This window comes from Rhinoderma darwinii, chromosome 5 (genome assembly GCF_050947455.1).
Source record: "Rhinoderma darwinii isolate aRhiDar2 chromosome 5, aRhiDar2.hap1, whole genome shotgun sequence".
Taxonomy (NCBI): Eukaryota; Metazoa; Chordata; class Amphibia; order Anura; family Rhinodermatidae; genus Rhinoderma; species Rhinoderma darwinii.
In genome coordinates this window covers 83,071,478-83,094,054 of record NC_134691.1, presented here as the reverse complement: position 1 = coordinate 83,094,054, position 22,577 = coordinate 83,071,478, and the positions used below count along the sequence as shown (strand labels likewise).

General features: G+C 41.2%; 1 protein-coding gene across 5 annotated transcripts in view; it reads left to right on the top strand.

Annotated features, from left to right (window-relative positions):
- Positions 1–22,577, top strand: part of FAM110B (family with sequence similarity 110 member B) — a 323,890-nt gene that overhangs the window by 287,701 nt on the left and 13,612 nt on the right. For all 5 annotated transcript variants that reach the window (XM_075826218.1, XM_075826217.1, XM_075826216.1 and 2 more), the window contains one exon: positions 474–561. The gene's annotated coding sequence lies outside the window, so the exon portion shown is untranslated. The remainder of the gene's footprint in view (positions 1–473; positions 562–22,577) is intronic.

The following is a 22,577-nucleotide window of genomic DNA, read 5'->3' as shown; positions in this document are numbered from 1 at the left end:
TATTTTATGTGGTTTTAGAATTACATATATTTTCTGCTGGCTTGGCTTCCATGAGAAGACTGTTCAGCTTTTAAATGATGACCTAAGATGTACAGTATGGAAGTGTGTGGGTTACTTGATTTCTTCTAGTTCTTTTGCTGAAATTTGGACTTTTGCAGAACTTTTTTTTTGTTTTAATTTTAAGAATGTATGGTCCGATTTTAGCGCTAAAGCTTCTTATTCCATTTTTCGTGATACTTGCAGAATTCTCTGAAATCCAATCTACGCTGAACTATTGGTGTTAATAGAGTAACTTATTTATAAGAGACTCTGCTCTGTAGAGGGCAAATAAGAGCCTAGAATAAGATAATCTTGCTTACGCTTTTCTTTGGTGAATATTAGCAGACATGAAAAATGTGTGTGTGTGTGTGTGTATATATATATATATATATATATATATATATATAATTTTTTTTATTTTATTTTTATTCCAGGTCTGTAATGCCTTGAACATCAAAATAAAGTGGGGGAACATAGTGTGTGCCTTCAGAAAGACCCATAACTCTACACCATTTTACGCTGGTAAGTGATAACTTATTTTTATTCTACTAGAAGTAATCTTGATTTAGGGTTCGGACTTCCAATTAAGTTGTATGACGATTCTACTTTTAGAATGAGTCCAGTGCCTACATACGTACTGTGTAGGACCTCCAGTTTTAATATCTTTTCTAAAATGTATCACCAGAGTAAACCCTATAATTGGACTAGAAACTAAAGCGGCCGATAGATCTCTATTGGTGGATCTCTGATTACACCAGGATCTGTCTAGAATTGAGTGGGTTTGAAACAAACAGTCTTGTAGAAACCTTGCAGAAAGCACAGGCGTTAATTTCTTGTGGATCTGTTCCATTTTTCGCATAATAATGACTGAGGGGTGGGGGGTGCTCCTGCTCCATCGTGTTGTCTTACAGCCAGAAACAGGACAGTGAGGAGGCGTGTGTACATGGCAGAGATCCTAGTACACAAAGAAGATTTCTTTATATATTTCTCAGTTTTAATTGTAATATGAGACAAATTGGATCAAAGGAGATAAAGGGAGGAAGTGCTGAGATGTAATTAAAAAAAAAAATTTTGTGCCTTTTCTGTGCCAAGGACAAGTCAACACCATGAAAACTTTACCACGCTTCTCCAACTATTCATTAGCTATTTTGCAGTTTCGCAGGGTGCATAATCCTGCTGAAAAAAGTTACTGCCCTTAGGGAATACCATGGTCATGAAGGGGTGTGCTTGGTCTGCAACAATGTTTAAGTAGATGGTATGTGTCAAAGTAGCATCCACATAAATAATCAATGTTCTTCAATTAAACCGGTCAGTGGTTTTAATATTCTGGATGATTGGACTGATCAGCCATAACATTAAAAACTACTGACCAGTGAAGTGAATAACAGCTTTCACAATGGTACCTGTCAATGGGTGGGAAATTATAGGCAGCAAGTGAACGGTGAATTCTTGACGTTGATGTTTTGGAAGTAAGAAAAAAAAGGGCAAGCGTAAGGATCTTCGCGGCTTTGACAAGGGCCAAATTGTGATGGCTAGACGACTGGGTCAGAGCATTGCCAAAACGTTAGGTCTCATGGGGTATTGCCAGTATTTACATCATCTGGATGGACATGTGTGTTACTTACCTGGGGAAGAGAAGTCCCCAGAAAGCACTATGGTAAGAAGACAATCTGGCAGAGGCAGTGTGATGCTCTGAGCAATATTTTGCTGGAAATTCTTGGGTTCTGGCATGTGCGTGCGTGCCTGCGTGCCTGCGTGTGTGTTTGTATTACATGTGCAATTCATTGATTTCAGTAGGAACCATGTGATGTTTCCTTTCGCCTGTGGTGGCGCTGCAGGAGAATTGAACACTGGCTGCCATTTCTCCCAGCAGATTACTGCTGATTCCTGTTAATCTCAACTTTAAAATAACCAATGATTTCCTTAGTTTTGTGGGAACCTCCTATCTAAATTGGGTTGTCCAAAGCAGACCACTACGATATATTGAAAAATAAAGTAAAACCTTCAATTTAATACCTTCCTTTTCCATTTTCCCAATGCTCACTGCTTAGAGCCAAATTAAAATTTCTTGTCCAGCTTGTAATAGCCGCTGTAGTTGCATAGAACGTTGAAAAGAAAATCGCTGCTTGAGAAAGGTCCTATTGGATTGAAACGTTGCATATTTGGGTGAATAAATTCCTAATTTTTTTGGACGTGTGATTTCGTCTCTCAATTTGGAAAAGAAAATCACGACCTCACTGGATTGGGTCCTGCTTAGATGAATTGTTACTGGCAATAATGAGTGATCATTCATTAAAGATACGATGAGCAAAGTATGAGTTCATGTATCTTTATTACGAAAATGCGTTTCAGGACTGGTCCCTTCATCAGGCGTTGATAAAGTAGTGCTTCTTATAGCTTTGAAATTTTAATTGCTTTGTCATATAGATCTGCATTACTGTTTTGTTTTTCTCTTCTCACTGCATTACATCTGTTCACTCTGAATGTGACAGACATTTCTCTGTTGTAACTGTGAAATGTAGTAAACAGGATAATCCCAAAATATAGTTCCTGTTACTCAGAGAGAACATAATAGCCGTGATTGTACGTCACTGTTTGTAAGGCTGAGGTTATGTAAACTTAAAGTGTAGCTAAACGTTTGACAAACTTCTGACATGTCATAGTGACATATCAGAAGTTTGTATTGGTGGGGGTCCGAGCACGGAGACCCCCACCAATCTCTAGAACGAAGCAGCTGAAGCACTCGTGTGAGCGCTCAGCCGCTGCGTGTCCGGCTATTTCCGGAAATAAATTGTATCAGAGAACGGACTCAATAGAAAGTCTATAAGCCCGTACTCCGATACATCGGCTTTCCGGAAAAAGCCGAACAGACACGAAGCTGCTGAGCGCTCACCCGAGCGCTTCAGCTGCTTCGTTCTAGAGATTGGTGGGGGTCTCGGTGCTCGGACCCCCACCAATCCAAACTTCTGACATGTCACTATGACATGTCAGAAAATTGTCAAACGTTTAGCTACGCTTTAAAGGGTATTTCCATCTTGGACACTTATGGCATATCTACAGGATGTGCCATAAATGTATGATATATGCGGATTCCACCTCTAGCATCCGCACCTATCTCTAAAACAGGGCCCCATTACCCCCATCCTACCTTCTGTCAATGGGTTCTGGGTACTGCTTTATGAGGTGGCCAGGTTTTCCAGAATCGGCTGCGCGCGGTTTGCTATGCTGTTTCGGAAACTCCAATCACTTATATGGTAGTTCAAGAAACGGCATTAGAAAACCCAGCCACCTGGTAAGGCAATGGCCAGAGCCAAGCAACAATGGCCTAAAGTAGGTTGGTGGTCAGGGGTCCCCGTACTAGTAAGAGGTGCAGGTCCTTCCTGTAGATATGCCATAAATGTACGAGATGGAAATACCCCTTTAACAGACTATCTGCTGCAAGTGAAGTGAAGGGTGAACAGTACAGCGGAGAGTTAATATTGGGGGTATCCATGTTTTGGCCGCACCAGTTTGTATGTTGATTATTATTTTGAGTTGTATTCAAATTTCATGAATAGCGGCAAGAATAAGTAGTTTGGCCCAAATGCTTAGTTGTCGGTTTCCACTTTTCATATAATTTCCCTTTAAAGAAGACCTGTCACCTCTCCTGACATGTCTTTTTTAGTAAATACTTGCATATTAGCGGGGTGTTACAATTTGGGGCTTAGTGCTGACTGAGTGATACCGTGTATGGACAGATTGGACAGTGTACGTTTGGGTAGTGACACACCCCCTACTGGTGACACTCAATCAAACGTGAAGCGATCAGGAACCCGTTATCCTCCAGTGCTGTTATTCCAGAACTGCACCTTCCCTGGAGTGCCCAGAAGTACAAGGTGTTCAGTGCTCAGAGACATGGCCAAGGTAAGGAAGCCTGAACCCGACCACCACTGAACAAGACATAAGTTGAAACGTCAAGACTGGGCCAAGAAATATCTGAAGACAGATTTTTCAAAGGTTTTATGCACTGATGAGATGAGTGACTCTTGATGGGCCAGATGGATGGGCCCGTGGCAGGTTCAGTAACCACCACAGAGCTCCACTTCAACTCAGAAGCCAGCAAGGTGGATGTGGGGTACTGCTATGGAATGGTATTATTAACCCCTTAAGGACGCAGCATAGTTTTGGCCTTAAGGCTCAGAGCCAATTTTTCAAATCTGACATATTTCACTTTATGTGGCAATAACGTCGGAATGCTTAAACCTATCCAAGCGATTCTGAGATTGTTTTCTCGTGACACATTGGGCTTCATGTTCGTGGTAAAATTTGGTCGATATATTCAGTGTTTATTGGTGAAAAATGGCACAATTTTGAGAAAATTTTGAAAAAATAGCATTTTTCAGAATTTAAATGCATCTGCTTGTAAAACAGACAGTTATACCACCCAAAATAGTTACTAGTTCACATTTAGTTACTAGTTCACATTTCCCATATGTCTACTTTAGATTGGCATCGTTTTTTGAACATTCTTTTATTTTTCTTGGACGTTACAAGGCTTAGAACATAAACAGCAATTTCTCAAATTTTTAAGAAAATTTCAAAAGCCTTTTTTTTAAGGTACCTCTTGAGTTCTGAAGTGGCTTTGAGGGGCCTATGTATTAGAAACCCTAATAAAACACCATTTTAAAAACTAGACCCCTCAAAGTATTCAAAACCGCATTTAGAAAGTTTTTTAACCCTTCAGGCATTTCACAGGAATTAAAGCAAAGTGGAGGTGAAATTTGCAAATTTCATTTTTCTTGCTTAATTTCAATTTTATTCAATTTTTTTTCTGTAACACAGAAGGTTTTACCAGAGAAACACTACTAAATATGTATTGTCCAGATTCTGCAGTGTTTAGAAATGTCCCACATGTGGCTCTAGTGTGCTCGTGGAATAATACACAAGCCCTAGAAGCAAAGAAGCACCTAGTGCATTTTGAGACCTCTTTTTTATTAGAATAAATTTTAGGCAGCATGCCAGGTTTGAAAAGGTGTTGAGGTTCCAAAACAGTAGGAATCCCCCAATAGTGACCCCATTTTGGAAACTACACCCCTCAAGGAATTCATTTATGGTTGTTGTTACCATTTTGACCGCACAGTTTTTTCACAGCACGTATTTGAATTGGGCTGTGAAATGAAAAAAAATTCATTTTTTCCAATAAAATGTCATTTGTGATCAAAATTTCTTATTTTCACAGGGAACAAAATACCCCATTTTGTTGCCCAATTTGTCCTGAGTGCGGCAATACCCCATTTGTGGTGATAAACTGCTGTTTGGGCCCATGGGAGGGCTCAGAAGGAAAGGAGTGCTATGTGTTTGTTGGAGTCCAGATTGGCTGGATTGGTTTTCGGGTGCCATGTCGCATTTGCAGAGCCCCAGAGGTATCAAAGCAATAGAAACCAACCACAAATTACCCCATTTTGGAAACTACACCCCTCAAGGAATTCATTTATGGGTGTTGTGACCATTTTGACCCCATAGTTTTTTCAAAGAAATTATTTGAATTGGGCTGGGAATTAAAACAAAATTATTTTTTTCAAATAATATGTAGTTTTGGCTGAAAATTTCTTATTTTCACAAGAAACAAAATACCCCATTCTGTTGCGCAATACCCCATTTGTGGTGATAAACTGCCGTTTGGGCCCATGGGAGGGCTCAGAAGGAAAGGACCACCATTTGGCCTACTGGGGATTTTCTAGTGCGAAGTCATGTATGCAGAAGCCCCTGAGGTACCAGTACAGTTGAAACCCGCAAGAAGTGACCCAGTTTTAAAAACTACACCCTTAAGGCATTCATCTAGAGGTGTAGTGAGCATTTTGACCGGAGACCTACACCCCATAAACTTTAATGTGGGTTCTCCCGGGTATGGCAATATCCTACGTGTGGCTGTTATCAGCTGCCTGGGCACACAGCAGGGCCCAGAGGGGAAAGACGAGGGGGGATAAGCTGTGCGGAGTGCATCAGGGTAAGTAAAATTGGGGTAAATTATAAACCAACGGATGTATGATAAATTTTAAAACACTCTTTCATACAGAGCTCTGGTTATTCGGGACACGTGTCACATTGATATATTGTGTCATCCCTTATCGCCCTCTTATAGCAGACTTTGCACCTCTTTTGACTTTTTCCCTTCTTGCCAGTTTGAGGAACTTCTCCTGGAAAGTGTTGCCGCCCTTGTACGATGCGTGTGGCCTCTCTTCCAGAAGTACTGGGTGCCCCTCCTTCTTGGTCCCTAAAGATTAGGTTCTTGATAACCACCTCTTGAAATTCCAGGAAAGTTCCCCTGTGGCCTGCACATCGATGTAGCACGTACGCGTTGTACAATGCCATCAGTATGATGTGCCCGGCCAGCTTTTTATACCACACCGCATGGCGCTGTAGGGCTTCAGGACTTGATCTGACAAGTCCATCCCTCCCATGTACCTATTGTAGTCCAGGATGCAGTCTGGTTTGGGGGTGCCTTTCCTTCATATATCCTAAATCTGTAGGTATACCCTGATGCACTCTCGCACAGCTTATACATCTTCACGCCATACCTTGCCCTCTTACCCGGCAGGTACTCGCGGAATTGAACCCTCCCTTTAAAATGTACATGGGGCTCATCAATAAAAATACACTTCTCGGGGGTGTATGCTTGGGAAAACCGGGCACTGAAACGGCCTAATAGGGGTCTCCGTTTATACAAACGGTCAAAACTGGGGTCATCTCGGGGTGGGCACGGCTCATTATCAGTATAATGTAAGAAGCGAAGTATTGCCTAATTTATTTATTTTTTTAGGTTACAGTTCAGTTCTGAAGTTGCTTTGAGGGGCCCATATATTAGAAACCCCTATCAAACACCCCATTTTAGAAACTAGACACTATTCACAACAGCATTTAGAAAGTTTATGAACCCTTTAGGTGTTTCACAGAAATTTAGAGCAAAGTAGAGGTGAAATGTAAATGTATTTATTTTTTGTCAGAAAATCCTCTTTATACCATTTTTCTTATAACCCAAAAGGATTTATCAGAGAAACGCAACTTAATACGTATTGCCCAGATTCTGCAGTTTTGAGAAATATCCCATATGTGGCCCTAGTGCGGTAATGGACTGAAGCACCGGCCTCCGAAGCAAAGGAGCACCTAGTGGATTTTGAGGCCTCTTTTTTATTAGGCACCATGTCCAGTTTGAAGAGGTCTTGTGGTGCCAAAACATTGGAAACCCCCCAAAAGTGACCCCAATTTGGAAACTAGACCCCTTGAGGAATCCATTGTAGTTTTCTTGGGGTGCATGCGGCTTTTTGATCAGTTTTTATTCTATTTTTATGTGGCGTGGTGACTAAAAAACAGCAATTCTACTATTGTTTTTTATTCATTTTTTTTACAGCGTTCACCGTGCGCTATAAATGACATATTCACTTTATTCTGCGGGTCGATACGATTATGGCGATACCCTATGTTTATAGTATTTTTTTTTTATGTCTTATGGCGTTTGCACAATAAAATACGTTTTGTAAAAAATCATTCACTTTTTGTGTTACCTTATTCTAAGAGCCAGAACTTTTTTAATTTTCAATCAATAAAGCCGTGCGAGGACTTATTTTTTGCGTAACGAACTGTAGTTTCTATCAGTACCATTTTTAGGTACATGTGACTTTTTTTGATCTCTTTTTATTCCATTTTTTGGGAAGTGAAGTGACCAAACAATTGTGATTCTGGTACGGTTTATTATTATTTTCTTTTACGGCGTTCACCATGTGGGATAAATAACGTAATTTGTAGTTCAGGCCGTTACGGACACGGCGATACCAATTATGTATAGTTTATTTGTTTATAGGTTTTTATTAATAATAAATGACAAGGTAAAAAGGGGAATTTTTACTTTTTAATACTTTTAAATCTTTTATTTTCTTATTTTTACACATCTTTTTTTTTACTTTTTTTTTTACTTTATTACTTTGTCCCACTAGGGGACTTGAGGGCAGGAGGCCCTGATCGCAATTCTAATACACTGCACTACATGCATAGTGCAGTGTATTAGAACTGTCAGCTACTCACTGACAGCAAGCATAGTGGGTCCTGACTTTGTCAATACCCACTAGGCTTCCGTCTATGGCATAGCCGGACGCCATTGTTTGGTGTCCGGTTGCCATAGTCACCATCGCCGGCCACTATGTGTAGCAGGCCGGCGATGGCAGCTTTACCACTAAAAAGCCGCGATCTCTATAGAACGCGGCTTTTAAGGGGTTAATCAGCGGGGACACAGCGATCGGTCCCCGCTGTAGGAGCTGTGACAGCTGCTGTACGAGACAGCAGCTGTCACAGCTCCTGTATGTGTCGGGAGGACGGCCGAAACGGCCGTTACTCCCGAGACGTACTATTAGGTCATGGAGCGCGAACGATACAGCTGCCATGACCTAATAGTACGTCCAGGAGCGGGAAGGGGTTAACCCCTTAAGGACGCAGCCTGTTTTGGCCTTCAGGACACAGACAATTTTTTTAAATCTGACATGTTTCACTTTGTGGTAATAACTTCGGAATGCTTTTACCTATCCAAGCAATTCTGAGATTGTTTTCTCATGACACATTGGACTTTATGTTACTGGCAAAATTTGCTCAATACATTAAGTATTTAATTGTGAAAAAGACCAAAATTTTGCGAAAAATTGCAAAAATTATCATTTTTCTAAATTTATATGTATCTACTTGTAAGACAGATCGCAACAATTTTGTGTGGTACTACTAATTAACATCACCCATATGTCTACTTTAGATTGGCATTGTTTTTTGAACATCCTTTTATTTTCCTAGGACGTTACAAGGCTTAGAGCTTTAGCAGCAATTTCTCACATTTTCAAGAAAATTTCAAAAGGCTATTTTTACAGGGACCAGTTCAGTTGTGAAGCGGATTTTAGGGCCTTATATATTAGAACCCCCTATAAGTCACCCCATTTTAAAAACTTTACCCCTCAAAGGATTCAAAACAGCATTTAGAACGTTTCTTAATCCTTTAGATGTTTCACAGGAATTAAGGCAATATAGATGTGAAATTTTCAAATTTCTTTTTTTGTTTTTGCAGAAATTAATTTTTAATCTTTTTTTTGTAACACAGAAAGTTTTACCAGAGAAACGCAACTCAATATCTATTGTCCAGATTCTGCAGTTTTTAGAAATACCCCATATGTGGCCCTAGTGCACTTATTGACTGAAGCACAGGCCTCAGAAGCAAAGGAGCACCTAGAGGATTTTGGGGCCTCCTTTTTATTAGAAAATATTTTAGGCACCATGTCCGGTTTGAAAGGCTCTTGCGGTGCCAAAACAGTGGAAATCCCCAAAAAGTTACCCCATTTTGGAAAATATACACCTCAAGGAAATTATCTAGGGGTATAGTGAGCATTTTGACCCCGCAAGTTTTTTGCAGAAATTATTGGAAGTAGTCCGTTAAAATGAAAATCTACATTCTTTCAAAGAAAATGTGGTTTAGCTAATTTCTTTCTAATTTCCACAAGGAATAAAGGAGAAAAAGCACCACAACATTTGTAAAGCAATTTCTCCCAAGTAAAAAAATACCCCACCTGTGGTCATAAACGGCTGTTTGGACACACGGCAGGGCTTAGAAGGGAAAGAGCGCCATTTGGCTTTTGGAGCTCAAATTTAGCAGGTATGGTTTGCGGAGACAATGTCGCATTTGCAAAGCCCCTAAGGGACCAAAACAGTGAAAACACCAGAAAAGGGACTCCATTTAGGAAACTACACCCCTTGAGGAATTCATCTAGGGGAGTAGAGAGCATTTTTACCCCACAGATGTTTCATAGATTTTATTAGAATTGGGCAGTGAAAATAAAAAAAAAACCTTTTTCTTCAATAAGACGTAGTTTTAGCTGAAAATGTTTCATTTTCTCAACAAATAAATGGGAAAAAAAGAACCCCAACACTTGTAAAGCAACTTTTCCTGTGTACGGCAATACCACATATGTGGTCATAAACTGCTGTTTGGGCACAGAATAGGGCTCAGAAGGGAAGGAGTGCCATTTGGCTTTTGCAGTACAGCTTTTGCTGGATTGGTTTCTGGGCGCTATGTCGCATTTGCAAAGTCCCTGTGGGACCAAAACAGTGGATCCCCCCCAGAAGTGACCCCATTTTGGAAACTACACCCCTCAAGGTATTCACCTAGGGGTATAGTGAGCATATTAACCCCATAGGTGATTGGCAAAAATTGGTGTGCACTCGATGTCGCAGAGTGAAAATTGGATTTTTTTCCATAGATATGCCAATATCCAGCTTGTGCCACCATAACAAGACAGCTCTCGAATTATTATGCTGTGTTTCCCGGTTTTAGGAACACCCTACATGTGGCCCTAATCTGTTGCCTGGGCATTCAACCAGGCTCAGGAGTGAAAGAGTACCATGTAAAATTGAGGCCTAATTTGGCAATTTACAAAGTATTGGATCACAATTGCAGGGCTCGGATGTGAAATAATAAAAGAAACTGCTGAGAAGTGACCCCATTTTGGAAACTACACCCCTCAAAGCATTTATTAAGGGGTGTAGTGAGCATTTTCACCGCACATGCCTTTACCATGAATGATTGCACTGCGGAAGGAGCAAAGTAAAAATTTAAATTTTTCCCTAGATATGCCATTTCAGTGGCAAATATGTCGTGCCCAGCTTGTGCCACTGGAGACACACCCCAAAAATTATTAAAAGGGTTCTCCCGGGTATAGTGATGTCATTTATGTGGAAGTAAACTGCTGTTTGGGCACGCTGTAGGGTTCAGAAGGGAGGTAGCGCCATTTGGCTTTTGGAGCGTGGATTTTGCTTGGTAGTAGTTTTGTTTAGAGTCTTACTGGTGTTTCTGTTTATAATATGGGGGTACATGTATCTCGGGTGGAGTATATAAGGGGCATAGTCAGGTGGTATAATAATGAGGTAAAAAAAAAACAATAAAATAATCCATAGATATTTGTTACACTGTGACACAATCCTTTCTGCACAGGCCGGTGTCGCACTAATAAATGTTCCTTACTTATCCCCCTTTTGGTCCACACTCGGCATCTTTGCAGTTTGAGGAATTTTGCTGGGAAGTGTTGTCCTGGTATAATACGGGCACCCTCACTTCCAGCAGATATGTTTGGGCCCTACCCTTCCTGGTTCCCTAATTTTAGGGGCCTTGATAATTCGCCACTTGAAACCGAAAAAATGTTCCCCTCGGGTCGGCACAACTGCATATTTTTCCTTTCCTGACTTATTGGAGCCTTAATTCATTTTATTTTTTCATAGACGTAGTGGTATGAAGGCTGTTTTTTTCTGCGGAACGCGCTGTAGTTATTATTGGTACCATTTTGGGGTACTTACGAATTTTTGATCACTTGTTATGGTTTTTTTTGGGGGTTTTTTTGGAGGCAAGGTGACCAAAAAACAGCAATTCTGGCATATTTTTTTTTGTTCTTTTTATACAGCGTTCACCACGCGTTATAAATTAAATGTTCCCTTTTATTCTGCGGGTCAGTCAGATTCTGGCGATACCTAATTTAAAGCACTTTTTTATGTTTTACAACTTTTTGCACAATAAAATAACTTTTGTAAAGAGAATGGATTTTTTTCTGTCGCCAAGGTGTGAGCCATAATTTTTTTCGTCGACTGAGCTGTATGAGGGCTTGTTTTTAGCTAGACGAGTTATAGTTTTTATAGGTACCATTTTTAGGTACATGCGACTTTTTAAACGCTTTTTATTTCAATTTTTGGAAGACAAAGTGACCAAAAAATAACAATTGTCAGTATTTTTTAAGGTTTTTTTTTTACGATGTTCACTGTGCGGAATAAATAACATAAGCTTTTTATAGTTCAGGTCGATACGGTCGCAGCGATACCAAATATGTATGACTTTTATTATTTTTTTCAATAATAAATGACTCGATCAGGGAAAAAGGGCGATTTTGTGTTTTTATTTTATTACTTGAAACTTTTATTGTATTTTTTACAACTTTTATTTTTACTTTTTTACACTTTTTTTTTTTTAACACTATTCTTTAGTCCCACTAGAGGACTTGAAGCTCCAACGGTTTGTTTGATGTTCTAATACATTGCACTACCTATGTAGTTGGTAGTCAGTTCACTGACAGCAATCCGATCAGGCTCCATTGTTAGGCCTCCTGTTGCCATGGTAGCAGTCGCCAGCCTTGCCATCGCATGGCAGGCTGCCGATTTCATACAAACCACTTTGATGCAGCGATTGCATTGGATGGCTGCATTGAAGGGGTTAATGGCAGGAATCTGAGCTTGCTCTGGTTCCTGCCTTTACAGTGGGATGTCCGCTGTAACATACAGCGGACACCCACTACTGATGACGCAGTCTCCGATTCTGAGCCGGCGCCATCTTGACGATGGTACCGGAAGCCTCTTGGGCCCCTGCCGATGACTGGGCATAGGAGGATTCCGTTACTGGCAGACCGGGAGGTAAGTATTAGGACTCCGATTGCCTTTGCAGCCACCGGCAACCCTGCGATCACGTTGCTGGGGTGCCGGTGGCTATAAACTCCTCACATGCTGCGATCTCTATTGAACGCAGCATGTGAGGGGTTAATCGGTCGGATCGGAGGCTAGCTTCAGTCCTGGCCGATACCTCAGGGTGCCAGCTGTAACATACAGCTGTCACCCTGCGGTGATGTCGCTGGCTCAGCTCCTGAGCCATCTCCAGCTCTTTCACGTACAGTTACGTGGAATTGTGGGAAAACACCAGCTCCCATCACGTAACTGTACGTGAAAATGCGGGAAGGGGTTAAAGATGAGCTAGTTGGACCTTTTCATGTTGAAGATGGACTAAAAATCAACTCCCAAACCTACTGCCAGTTTTTAGAAGACACTTTCATTAAAGAGGCTCTGTCACCAGATTTTGCAACCCCTGTCTGCTATTGCAGCAGATAGGCGCTGCAATGTAGATTACAGTAACGTTTTTATTTTTAAAAAACGAGCATTTTTGGCCAAGTTATGGCCATTTTTGTATTTATGCAAATGAGGCTTGCAAAAGTACAACTGGGCGTGTTGAAAAGTAAAAGTACAACTGGGCGTGTATTATGTGCGTACATCGGGGCGTGTTTACTACTTTTAATAGCTGGGCTTTCTGACGAGAAGTATCATCCACTTCTCTTCAGAACGCCCAGCTTCTGGCAGTGACAGACACACAGCGTGTTCTCGAGAGATCACGCTGTGACGCCACTTCCCCAGGTCCTGCATCGTGTCAGACGAGCCGGCACCAGAGGCTACAGATGATTCTGCAGCAGCATCGGCGTTTGCAGGTAAGTCGATGTAGCTACTTACCTGCAAACGCTGATGCTGCTGCAGAATCAACTGTAGCCTCTGGTGCCGATGTGGCCGACACGATGCAGGACCTGTGAGTGACGTCACAGATCTGCACTGCCAGAAGCTGGGCGTTCTGAAGAGAAGTGGATGATACTTCTCATCAGAACGCCCAGCTAGTAAAAGTAGTAAACACGCCCCGATGTACGCACATAAGACACGCCCAGTTGTACTTTTACTTTTCAACACGCCCAGTTGTACTTTTGCAAGCCTCATTTGCATAAATACAAAAATGGCCATAACTTGGCCAAAAATGCTCGTTTTTAAAAAATAAAAACGTTACTGTAATCTACATTGCAGCGCCTATCTGCTGCAATAGCAGATAGGGGTTGCAAAATCTGGTGACAGAGCCTCTTTAAGCAACGGTACAGGAAAAAGTCAGTATCTTTCATGAAAACCATGATTTTTATGCAGGACAATGCTCCATCGCATGCATCGAAGTACTCCACTGCATGGCTAGCCAGTAAAGGCCTCAAAGATTAAAGAATAATGACACAGCCCTCTCCCTCACCTGACCTAAATCCGATTGAGAACTTGCAGGCCCTTCTTAGGGTATGTGCACACACAAAATAAAAAACATCTGAAAATATGAAACTGATGTTTTTTGAGCTGTTTTTCTATAGTCTATGAAAAATGGTTCCAAAAACAGCTGAAGAAGTGACATGCACATGAAAAAAACGGCCCGTCGGAACAGAACGCCGTTTTTCCTATTGAAATCAATGGCCAGATGTTTGGAGGCGTTCTGCTTCCGATTTTTCAGCCGTTTTTCGGGACGTTTACGGCCCGAAAAACGGCTGAAAACACTCCGTGTGAACATAACCTTACGGTGAAGGAAAACTGTACACCTCTCTGAACCGTGTCCGGGAGGCTGTGGTTGCTGCTGCACAAAAAGTTGATAGTCAACAGGTTAAGAAACTGACAGACTCCATGGATGGAAGGCTTATGACTTAAAAGAAGGGTGGCTATATTGGGCACTGATTTTTAATTTTTCTTTAGATGTCATAAATGTTTATTTGTACATTTTTAGTTCGTTTTATTATTTTCACTTTAACCGATAAAAATAAACAAGCGAGATGTAAAAATTTTCCTTTTTTATTTTGTTACATAATAATTCTGCCTACTTAATAGTTGCCCAATAATTCTGAACACACAGATATTCTCCTCCGAAAGCCAAAACCTCACTTGTACTTTCTTAAATATTCAGGTTTGAGGTTTATGAACATTTTGGATTGACCGACAGCACTGTAGATGTTCAATAATAAAATGAATCGTCAAAAATACAACTTGCCTAATAGTTGTGCACGCAGTGTATACTTGTAAATTAGTGCTCATGTGTGTGTGTTTTTTTTTTTTTTCCCCCGTTCCTTTTATTTTTGTACTTGTCATGTAACCTCCTTCGAAGCCCCCCACCATACTACCTCCCTTAATACAAGAAAGGGAAAAAAAAAACAACAGTCACTTGTCTGGATGCCAAGTATGTGAAATGAGTTCACTTAGTTAATGCAGCCGGTTTCCATAGAAACTTGAGAGTTGAATATCCCTCCAGGCTTGTTTCAAAGAAATTAACTCTATGCTAGTGCAGGAAACAACTTAAAAGTCTCATAGCACATGGGCTCCCTTTCCCTTCAACATCTAGCTAGAAATGGCAGTCGATTTTAATTGTATTTTAATTCTCATCTAGTAGTAAATTCTCTGCGAGCGTGCGAAGGCTTTAACAACACGGACCATTCCCGGGAGCTCAACACAGATTGGCACCATCACAATCCTAGAGTGATAAGGAAATTCAATCTGTGTTTTATTGGCACAAATACATAAATGCGTTCTAAGCAGTGCTTTAAAAACACATCTGTGTGGTACTAAAAATACTTTAAAGTAAGTCTTAAGGCAAAAAAAGAGCACCCCGTGGTTGCAGATTTAGCCATCTAATCCGCACCACCAAGTTTCCTTTACGGGGTACCCTGTTCCCCATACGAGGAGTGAAAAATAAGCCAGTGTACTCCGATAACCGAGCATTTTATTATCTACAGAATAGGGCTACAAGAGTGCCTAGATCACTTAATCTGGAGCTTGCCCACCTTTACGCAAACTAGACTAAGCCTAAACCCCTTTAGTGAGGGGTTAAGAGGAGGATGAGTCTTACACCAACTATTCCACCTCCAGAGCACCATTTTGCAGTCTATATATAAACCTTTATCTACATAAGTTAAAGGGGTCGCATCTGGCCATTCATTGCCCCTGTAGCAGTCTACTATGAATGGCCGACCATGTAATGGATGACTGGGTCCACCATAAAGGAAGCCACTCTTAGCTGCTCTCCATTCTAGCTTATAGAGGTGGGTGTCTTGACCGAGGGGCCCGGTATATAAAGTCAATATGTCCTAATAGGACATATGATATGTGGTTGTCTTTGAGACAACCCCTTTAATGTTTTTTTGGCTAAGGAATCGGGTAATGGTGCCATCACAGTATGTTTCCCTCAATTAACTTTTTTTTTAATGATATGTCAATTAGATGGCTTGGTGTCTGACTGCTAGGCCCGAGTGAGGGAGGAAAAAGAAAATAGGGCACTCGCTCAGTATCTTGCGTTTGTTTTAAGGGTATGTTCACACGGCAGCGTCCGTAACGGCCGAAATTACGGGTTTTTTTCCAGGAAAAAACAGCTCCGGCATTTCAGCCGTAACGGCATGTGCAGGCGCTTGAACGCCGCGTCCATTACGGACGTAACTGGAGCTGGTTTTCCATGGAGTCCATGGAAAACGGCTCCATTTACGTCTGAAGAAGTGACATGACACTTCTTTGGCGCGGGCATCTATTTACGCGCCGTCTTTTGACAGCGACGCGTAATTATACGCCTCGTGTGAACAGACAAACGTCAGCCCATTGCTTTCAATGGGCAGTTGTTTGCCAACGCTATCGAGGTGCATTTTCGGACGTAATTCGAGGCGTAAAACGCCCGAATTACGTCCATAAATAAGCAGTGTGAACATACCCTAATAGGGACTATGCATGCACGCTCATCTTTCCACGGAGAATGGGTACTGATGCCTCTTCCTTCTCTGCATCGCTAGAGATCCCAGCAGACCGATCCTGACTAATTCACATATAATACCAAATTACAGAAATTTTACTCTCAAATTTTTATCATTTACATTCATTTAAAATCTTATTTCACAGCATGCAGTTTCTTTTTTGCTTGGTTTAGAGCCTCGCTAATCTCATACACGTTGAAACATAACTGCACTGTGGTCCTTTCTATCCCACCTGTTTCAGATTTCTTCTAATAACATAACAGACGTTAGTTAAATGGGTGACTGTAACATAACCTGATGTGATGTTGGTGTTGTAAATCTTTTGCTTTTATACTGTTTGAGCGTAGTGTCGCTGCCTTGGGCTAGAATACAAGCTCGGTTTCCTTCACTAATTCATTCTACCCATAAATTTTCTTTTGACCCAGTGTCCCTTGCCATATCTGCTGACAAATGTTTGCTTTTCATTTTCAGCAGCACCTACTTATGCAGGTGAATTAAGTGGAGGTTCTCATGTTGTCATTTATTGTTGACTGAATTTAGGTTCATATTTGTATTCGGCTAGCTGTACCATTAACCTGTTGGGTAGTACAGGCAAACACTGGTATATGGAAATTTCAACCCCAGGATGTAATAGAGGAACTGAAATTATGCATGCACGAGGATTTGTTACCAATGTGGATACTTTGTGTGACCAGCATGAGCTTTAAAACCTACATCATGGCAGAGAGTCATTGAGCCCGAGATAGTGGTCTATGCATTCTGCGTTTGACAAGTCCAATGGGTAGCTGCTTTAATTTTTCTAAATTTTGTACAGTAGTAAGTGGTCTTATTGTACGAAGGTTCTGTTTACATCATGTTTGGCGTGTGGGTGGGGAATGCTCCCGATATACACGCTAAATGTGTCCATAGGGCTACATTGACTGACAGAGGCAAAAAGAATGTCCTTTTGGCACGGTCTGGCCGGTAATCGCCAGATTAACCGATACGTCACAAAAAAGGGTCGTTGGAGTTCATGATGTATCCATTAGATACCATTATAGCCTAAGGGTGATGGATACCACTGTTAAGCATGCATCACAACCTATGCTTAATGTATACGTCGGGAGATTTACCCGGCATATACATCAAACGTACGCCAAAGAACGTGGAGTGAACATTACCTAAAGTATGTCACCCTAAATTTATGAAGGATATTTAGGTCATTTTTATTTATTTGGTGCAGATTTTGAGCTTTATCGTGACCTAACTGTCTTTATCCATTGCAAAAACATTTATTCTTCTAACATGGCATTAACAGCAATTTGTTTTCATGAGTCATCCCGTAGGAAGCTGAAATAACCTCGCCATTTACTGTTAGTCACAGTTAGTCTTGTTTGTTGTAACCGGTAGGATAAAAAGTGCACTGCCTTTCTAACATCCTATCCAGTTTTATGAAGAAATGTACATGCTATACTTATTTCATAGCTAGTGACCACCAAGGTGTTCCCTTGTTAAAAATGGCATGACTTGATCTGCAACTTGCCTTGGCCAACTTTTTGCTGCTAAACCCTCAGAGGCATATACAGGAGTCTGAAGGTCAGGTCAGAAATGTCACTATAAATTGCCTACCTACCATATATACTTGTTTGCACCACACCGGCTTTATCCTTGTCAAACCTGGCATACAATACAACGTCTAATTACAAAGTCAAAGAACATAATCCTACTGCAAGTGGATTAAATAAAAGCTTTTAAGTGCATCCTATCTGTGGGGATGGTACATAGCCTTCGCCAGCAGGGCCCAGAGACTAGCACGCAAACTGAACACAAGCTGTATTCTGTCATGGAGACGGGCGAAGCAGTCACCACATCTCAGCCAGAACATCACAGTCCACAGCCCACAGTCCATGTTATGATTGGCAGTACCAATATCTCTACTCACTGCTAGGAATGATAAATTGGTGTGTTGCAGAATTTGTATCTTTGGTGTTCCTGTGCTCAAGTTGCCCCTAGCCAATATGATCGTTCCCACAGTACAAATGCAAATTCCGACACAGGGATTTTGAGGCGACCCGGGGGGTAGAAGCGGGGCGGTGAGTGTACATCTATATATAATTATTTTTTTTTTTATTGTACGGTGGGGAAGGGGTAGTCTGATCAGTGGGTGTAGGGTAAAGGGCCTGACATGGTCCTTTTTTACCTTGCTACGCCCCACAGAGCAAAATCTATATTTCCACTATTGTGGACACCGGTTTTCTGATGTAAATTCTTATAAATTTGTTGGGTTGTGATGGACCAGCCCAAAAGTGGTGAGGGCAGCATAAAATGTCATAGAATGGTTGATAAATTTCCACGTAGTGCTATAATTTTTTTAGCTAGAGGGCCATACTCTGTTTGGTGGCCCCTCAGTTAACTAATATGTCAGGCCCCATGCACACGACTGTAATTTTGATCCGCCGACACCTTCCTGTATATATTTATACCGGCCGTGTGCAGGGGGACTAATACTAGGGATTGGGATCCTTTCCTCTTGTGGTCTCAGAAAAACGACACTAAAATCTTAGGTCGCTGTCAATGCAAGACTAACCACCACCATGATGTTATTCTTCATGGAGGTTATTATCCAGATCTAGATTTATTTAAATGAAAGTTAACATTACCTTGACTTGTCATCCAGGCTCTGAGTGAGTTAACATTTTCGTGAACTATGAATCCATAAGCGCACAGTCACATGACTTCATCAGGACAATGGAGAATCTGTTCTTGGTTGACCCCAGTAACAGAGTTTAATGGAAAGTGCAGAAAGTTATTTCTACATTCCCATCAAATTCTCTAGGGTAATGGCCGTTATTGTCTATTACGTTCATTACTGTCCATTTTGAGGGCAAATGACCCATCGACTTGTTGTTGTGGCATCTAGACCAGTAAAGGTAGAACAGTTAATTAATATTGTACAGTAATTTTAGATTCAGATCATTTTTATAGCTTATTTGCTTTGTCCGGTTAACTTTTTTTCTCGTGGCTGCAGGATTACATGTTGCCAAAGTTCGTTTAAGAGGGTTGTCCAGACAGAGCCAATCTTGTCCATGGACGGTCTGGTATTGCAGCTCAGTCCCATTCCCTTGAATGATGATGAGCTGCCATACCAAATACAGTCAAATGACATGAGTGGCACCGTTTCTGGAGAAAAAAAAAAAAAAAAGTTTTTTTTTTTCTGATTCTAGACAAACCAAAGGGTCCAAGCTCTGGAAATGATGTGAAAACCGTTTGAATGACTAAAGGATGATCAGAATTAACAGGTTTAGAAAAACATGGCTACTTTCTTTCAAAAACCCTTTAACTGAATAATTGAACGGTATCCTGCTCTCTGGCTGAGGAGGCTTGTTTCTTTAAGTTATGACACCATTTACTATACATATAGATATATGTAGATGTTGCTTTCATATAACAGCCTGTTCTATAGCCTCCATATTACTACGAAGGTCTACACTCCGGGACTGGCTATAAAGCAGCGTATATGGAATGTTAGGGCACTAATCTAAAACTTATAGTACTGTGCAGAGTGCAGTCATATGCAACTAAAAATCAGTTTCATGTGAATGGAGCGTGCAGAAATCCATACACCTGCTGCACAAACAACTCTATTTAGATGAACAGAACTGATTTTCGGCCACAGAAATGTATGCAGCATGAGACTGTGTCCGAAGAGTATGTTCACACAGGGCGGATACTCTGTGTAAAAGTACACCGTATATCCGTCCTGGATGCTGCAGGTAATTTTGGCCAAAAACCGCTTCAAATTGTGGTGGTGTTTCGGCCGCAATGTCTGCTGCAGAGAACAGCACGTAAAAAGAGTTTTTATATTTACTCGTAACCGTGGCAACGCGTCCCTCTGACGTCCTGCAGCCCGGCCACCTGGGATGACCTTTTATACCATGTGACCGCTGAAGCAGTCACATGGGATGGAACGTCCTCCCCGGAGGCCGAACTGTACGCAGGAGAATAGAGATATGGGTAAGTATAGGCTTCTTCTTTTTTTTTTCTTCCGAGTTGCGATTTTTCTGCGGAATCTAAGCTTTTCTGCTGCAAAAATCGCAACATCTTCTATTTGTTGCGGGTCTTGCCTCCCTATTTAATTCAATGGGGAAACCTGCAACAGAAAACCAGCTATTCCGCAACGTAGATTGACATGCTGCGGATTAAAAAAAATTCACTGCTGGTCAATTTATGAACAGTTCAGCAGGTTTTTTTTTTACGCTGCATGTGGATGAGCTGATCCACTCTGCTGCTACTGTATTAGGCCCCATGCACACGACCGTAAAAACTACGGGCCCATAGACTTCTATTGGCCACGGGTACCTCCCCGTATGCTTACGGGAAGGTGCCCGTGCCGTTGAAAGAGATAGAACATGTTCTATTTCAGGCCGTAATTACGGCACGGGCAGCCCATAGAAGTCTATGGGGCTCCCGTAATTACGGGTGACTACGTGTGTGCACCCGTAATTACGGGAGCGTTGCTAGGCGACGTCGGTAAATACTCACTGTCCAGGGTGCTGAAAGAGTTAAACGATCGGCAGTAACTGTTTCAGCACCCTGGACAGTGGCTACCGATCACAATATAGATAAAGTTGTAAAAAAATAAATAAAAAAAAAGACGTTCGTACTTACCCAGAACTCCCTGCTTCTTCCTCCAGTCCGGCCTCCTGGGATGACGTTACAGCCCATGTGACCGCTGCAGCCAATCACAGGCCAATCACTGGCTGCAGCGGTCACATGGAATGCCGCGTCATCCAGGGAGGTCGAACTGGATGTCAAGAGAGGGACGCGTCCCCAAGACAACGGCCGGGTAAGTATGAATTTCTTTTACTTTTATTACGGAAAGGGCTGCCCCTTCTCTCTATCCTGCACTGATAGAGAGAAGGGCTGCCGATTAGTGCAGTGCAATTTTGCAGCCAAAAACGTGCCCGTAAATACGGGTCGAATACGTGTGACCAAGCACCCGTATTTACGCCAGTATTTAGGGGTGGACAAAAATACGGTCGTGTGCATGAGGCCTAAGGCTGTGGATTTTCCGCAATGAAATCCGTTGCGGAAAATTTGCAGTGTTTATACTTCATGTGGACTTACCCTTAATGTTATTTATCTGAGTGCTGGACAATGTCACAAGCCAGATGTCCAATGCAACTAAATGTTTTAATGGCACCTATTTGGGTTACTGAAATCTATGACCGTTTTTACTCTTGACCACTAAAAAGTCAAGTTGGCTGCTGGAGTGGTGAATTTGAGTCCTAATATGCAATATGTTGTGTGCCTCCCCTTTTTTCACTCAAAGTATTTTTATTTTGCATGGTAACATTGAGGAGTATTTTATGTATATTTTAAGTCACAACATTCAAGAAAAATTGGAGGAATTATTTAATTGTAATCGGAATACTTGAGGCATTAAAAAAAAGTTTGGAATTCGTTTAATCCTTAAAACTTTCGTATTGTTTCTCCGTGTGTAACGTTCCTGAGGGATTGTGTGTGCGTATTAAGATTTAAATATTCTTAAACCTGCACCGCACCTGTCCACAGGTTGTATGGAATTGCAGCTGAGTCCCTTTCCCTTTAATGGAGCTGTTTTTAGAAGAAAGCAACTATGGTTTCTATTTCTGGACAACCCCTTTAACTGTCCGCAGACTTTTTAAATAAACATAATCCAGACCTGTCTTTTTGTATACTGGTTCCTAAGAGTGAACGTTTCACAGGCTAATTTTTAATTTAGAAATGGTCATATCCCACTGTCAACTGCCAGACTTAGTGAAGATTATTTAATTGATCCCTGGATTATAAATGCTATGGAAAGTATGTAAGCACTGCAAATCTAATGTAGGAAAACTGCTCTCCTCTAATAAACACTGGCTATTACAGGCTTCTTGAATGAACAACGGAATAAATGCATTTGTCAGAATAGCTAAAACATCTCTGTTCTTCAATTTTATTTATTTTAGTCATAGTGTCGTTTATTCTCAGTCTAAATTTAGATTGTAAAGCTGATAATTGATTTCATCTTGACAGGTTTAATTCTTTTTCCTTTAGAGCAAATTTAGTTAATTAAAAACAAACAAACAATAGTTTATATGAGACTGCCTTCAGAAACCTCAGCGATCAGCTGTTCTAGCCTGGGGAAATGGC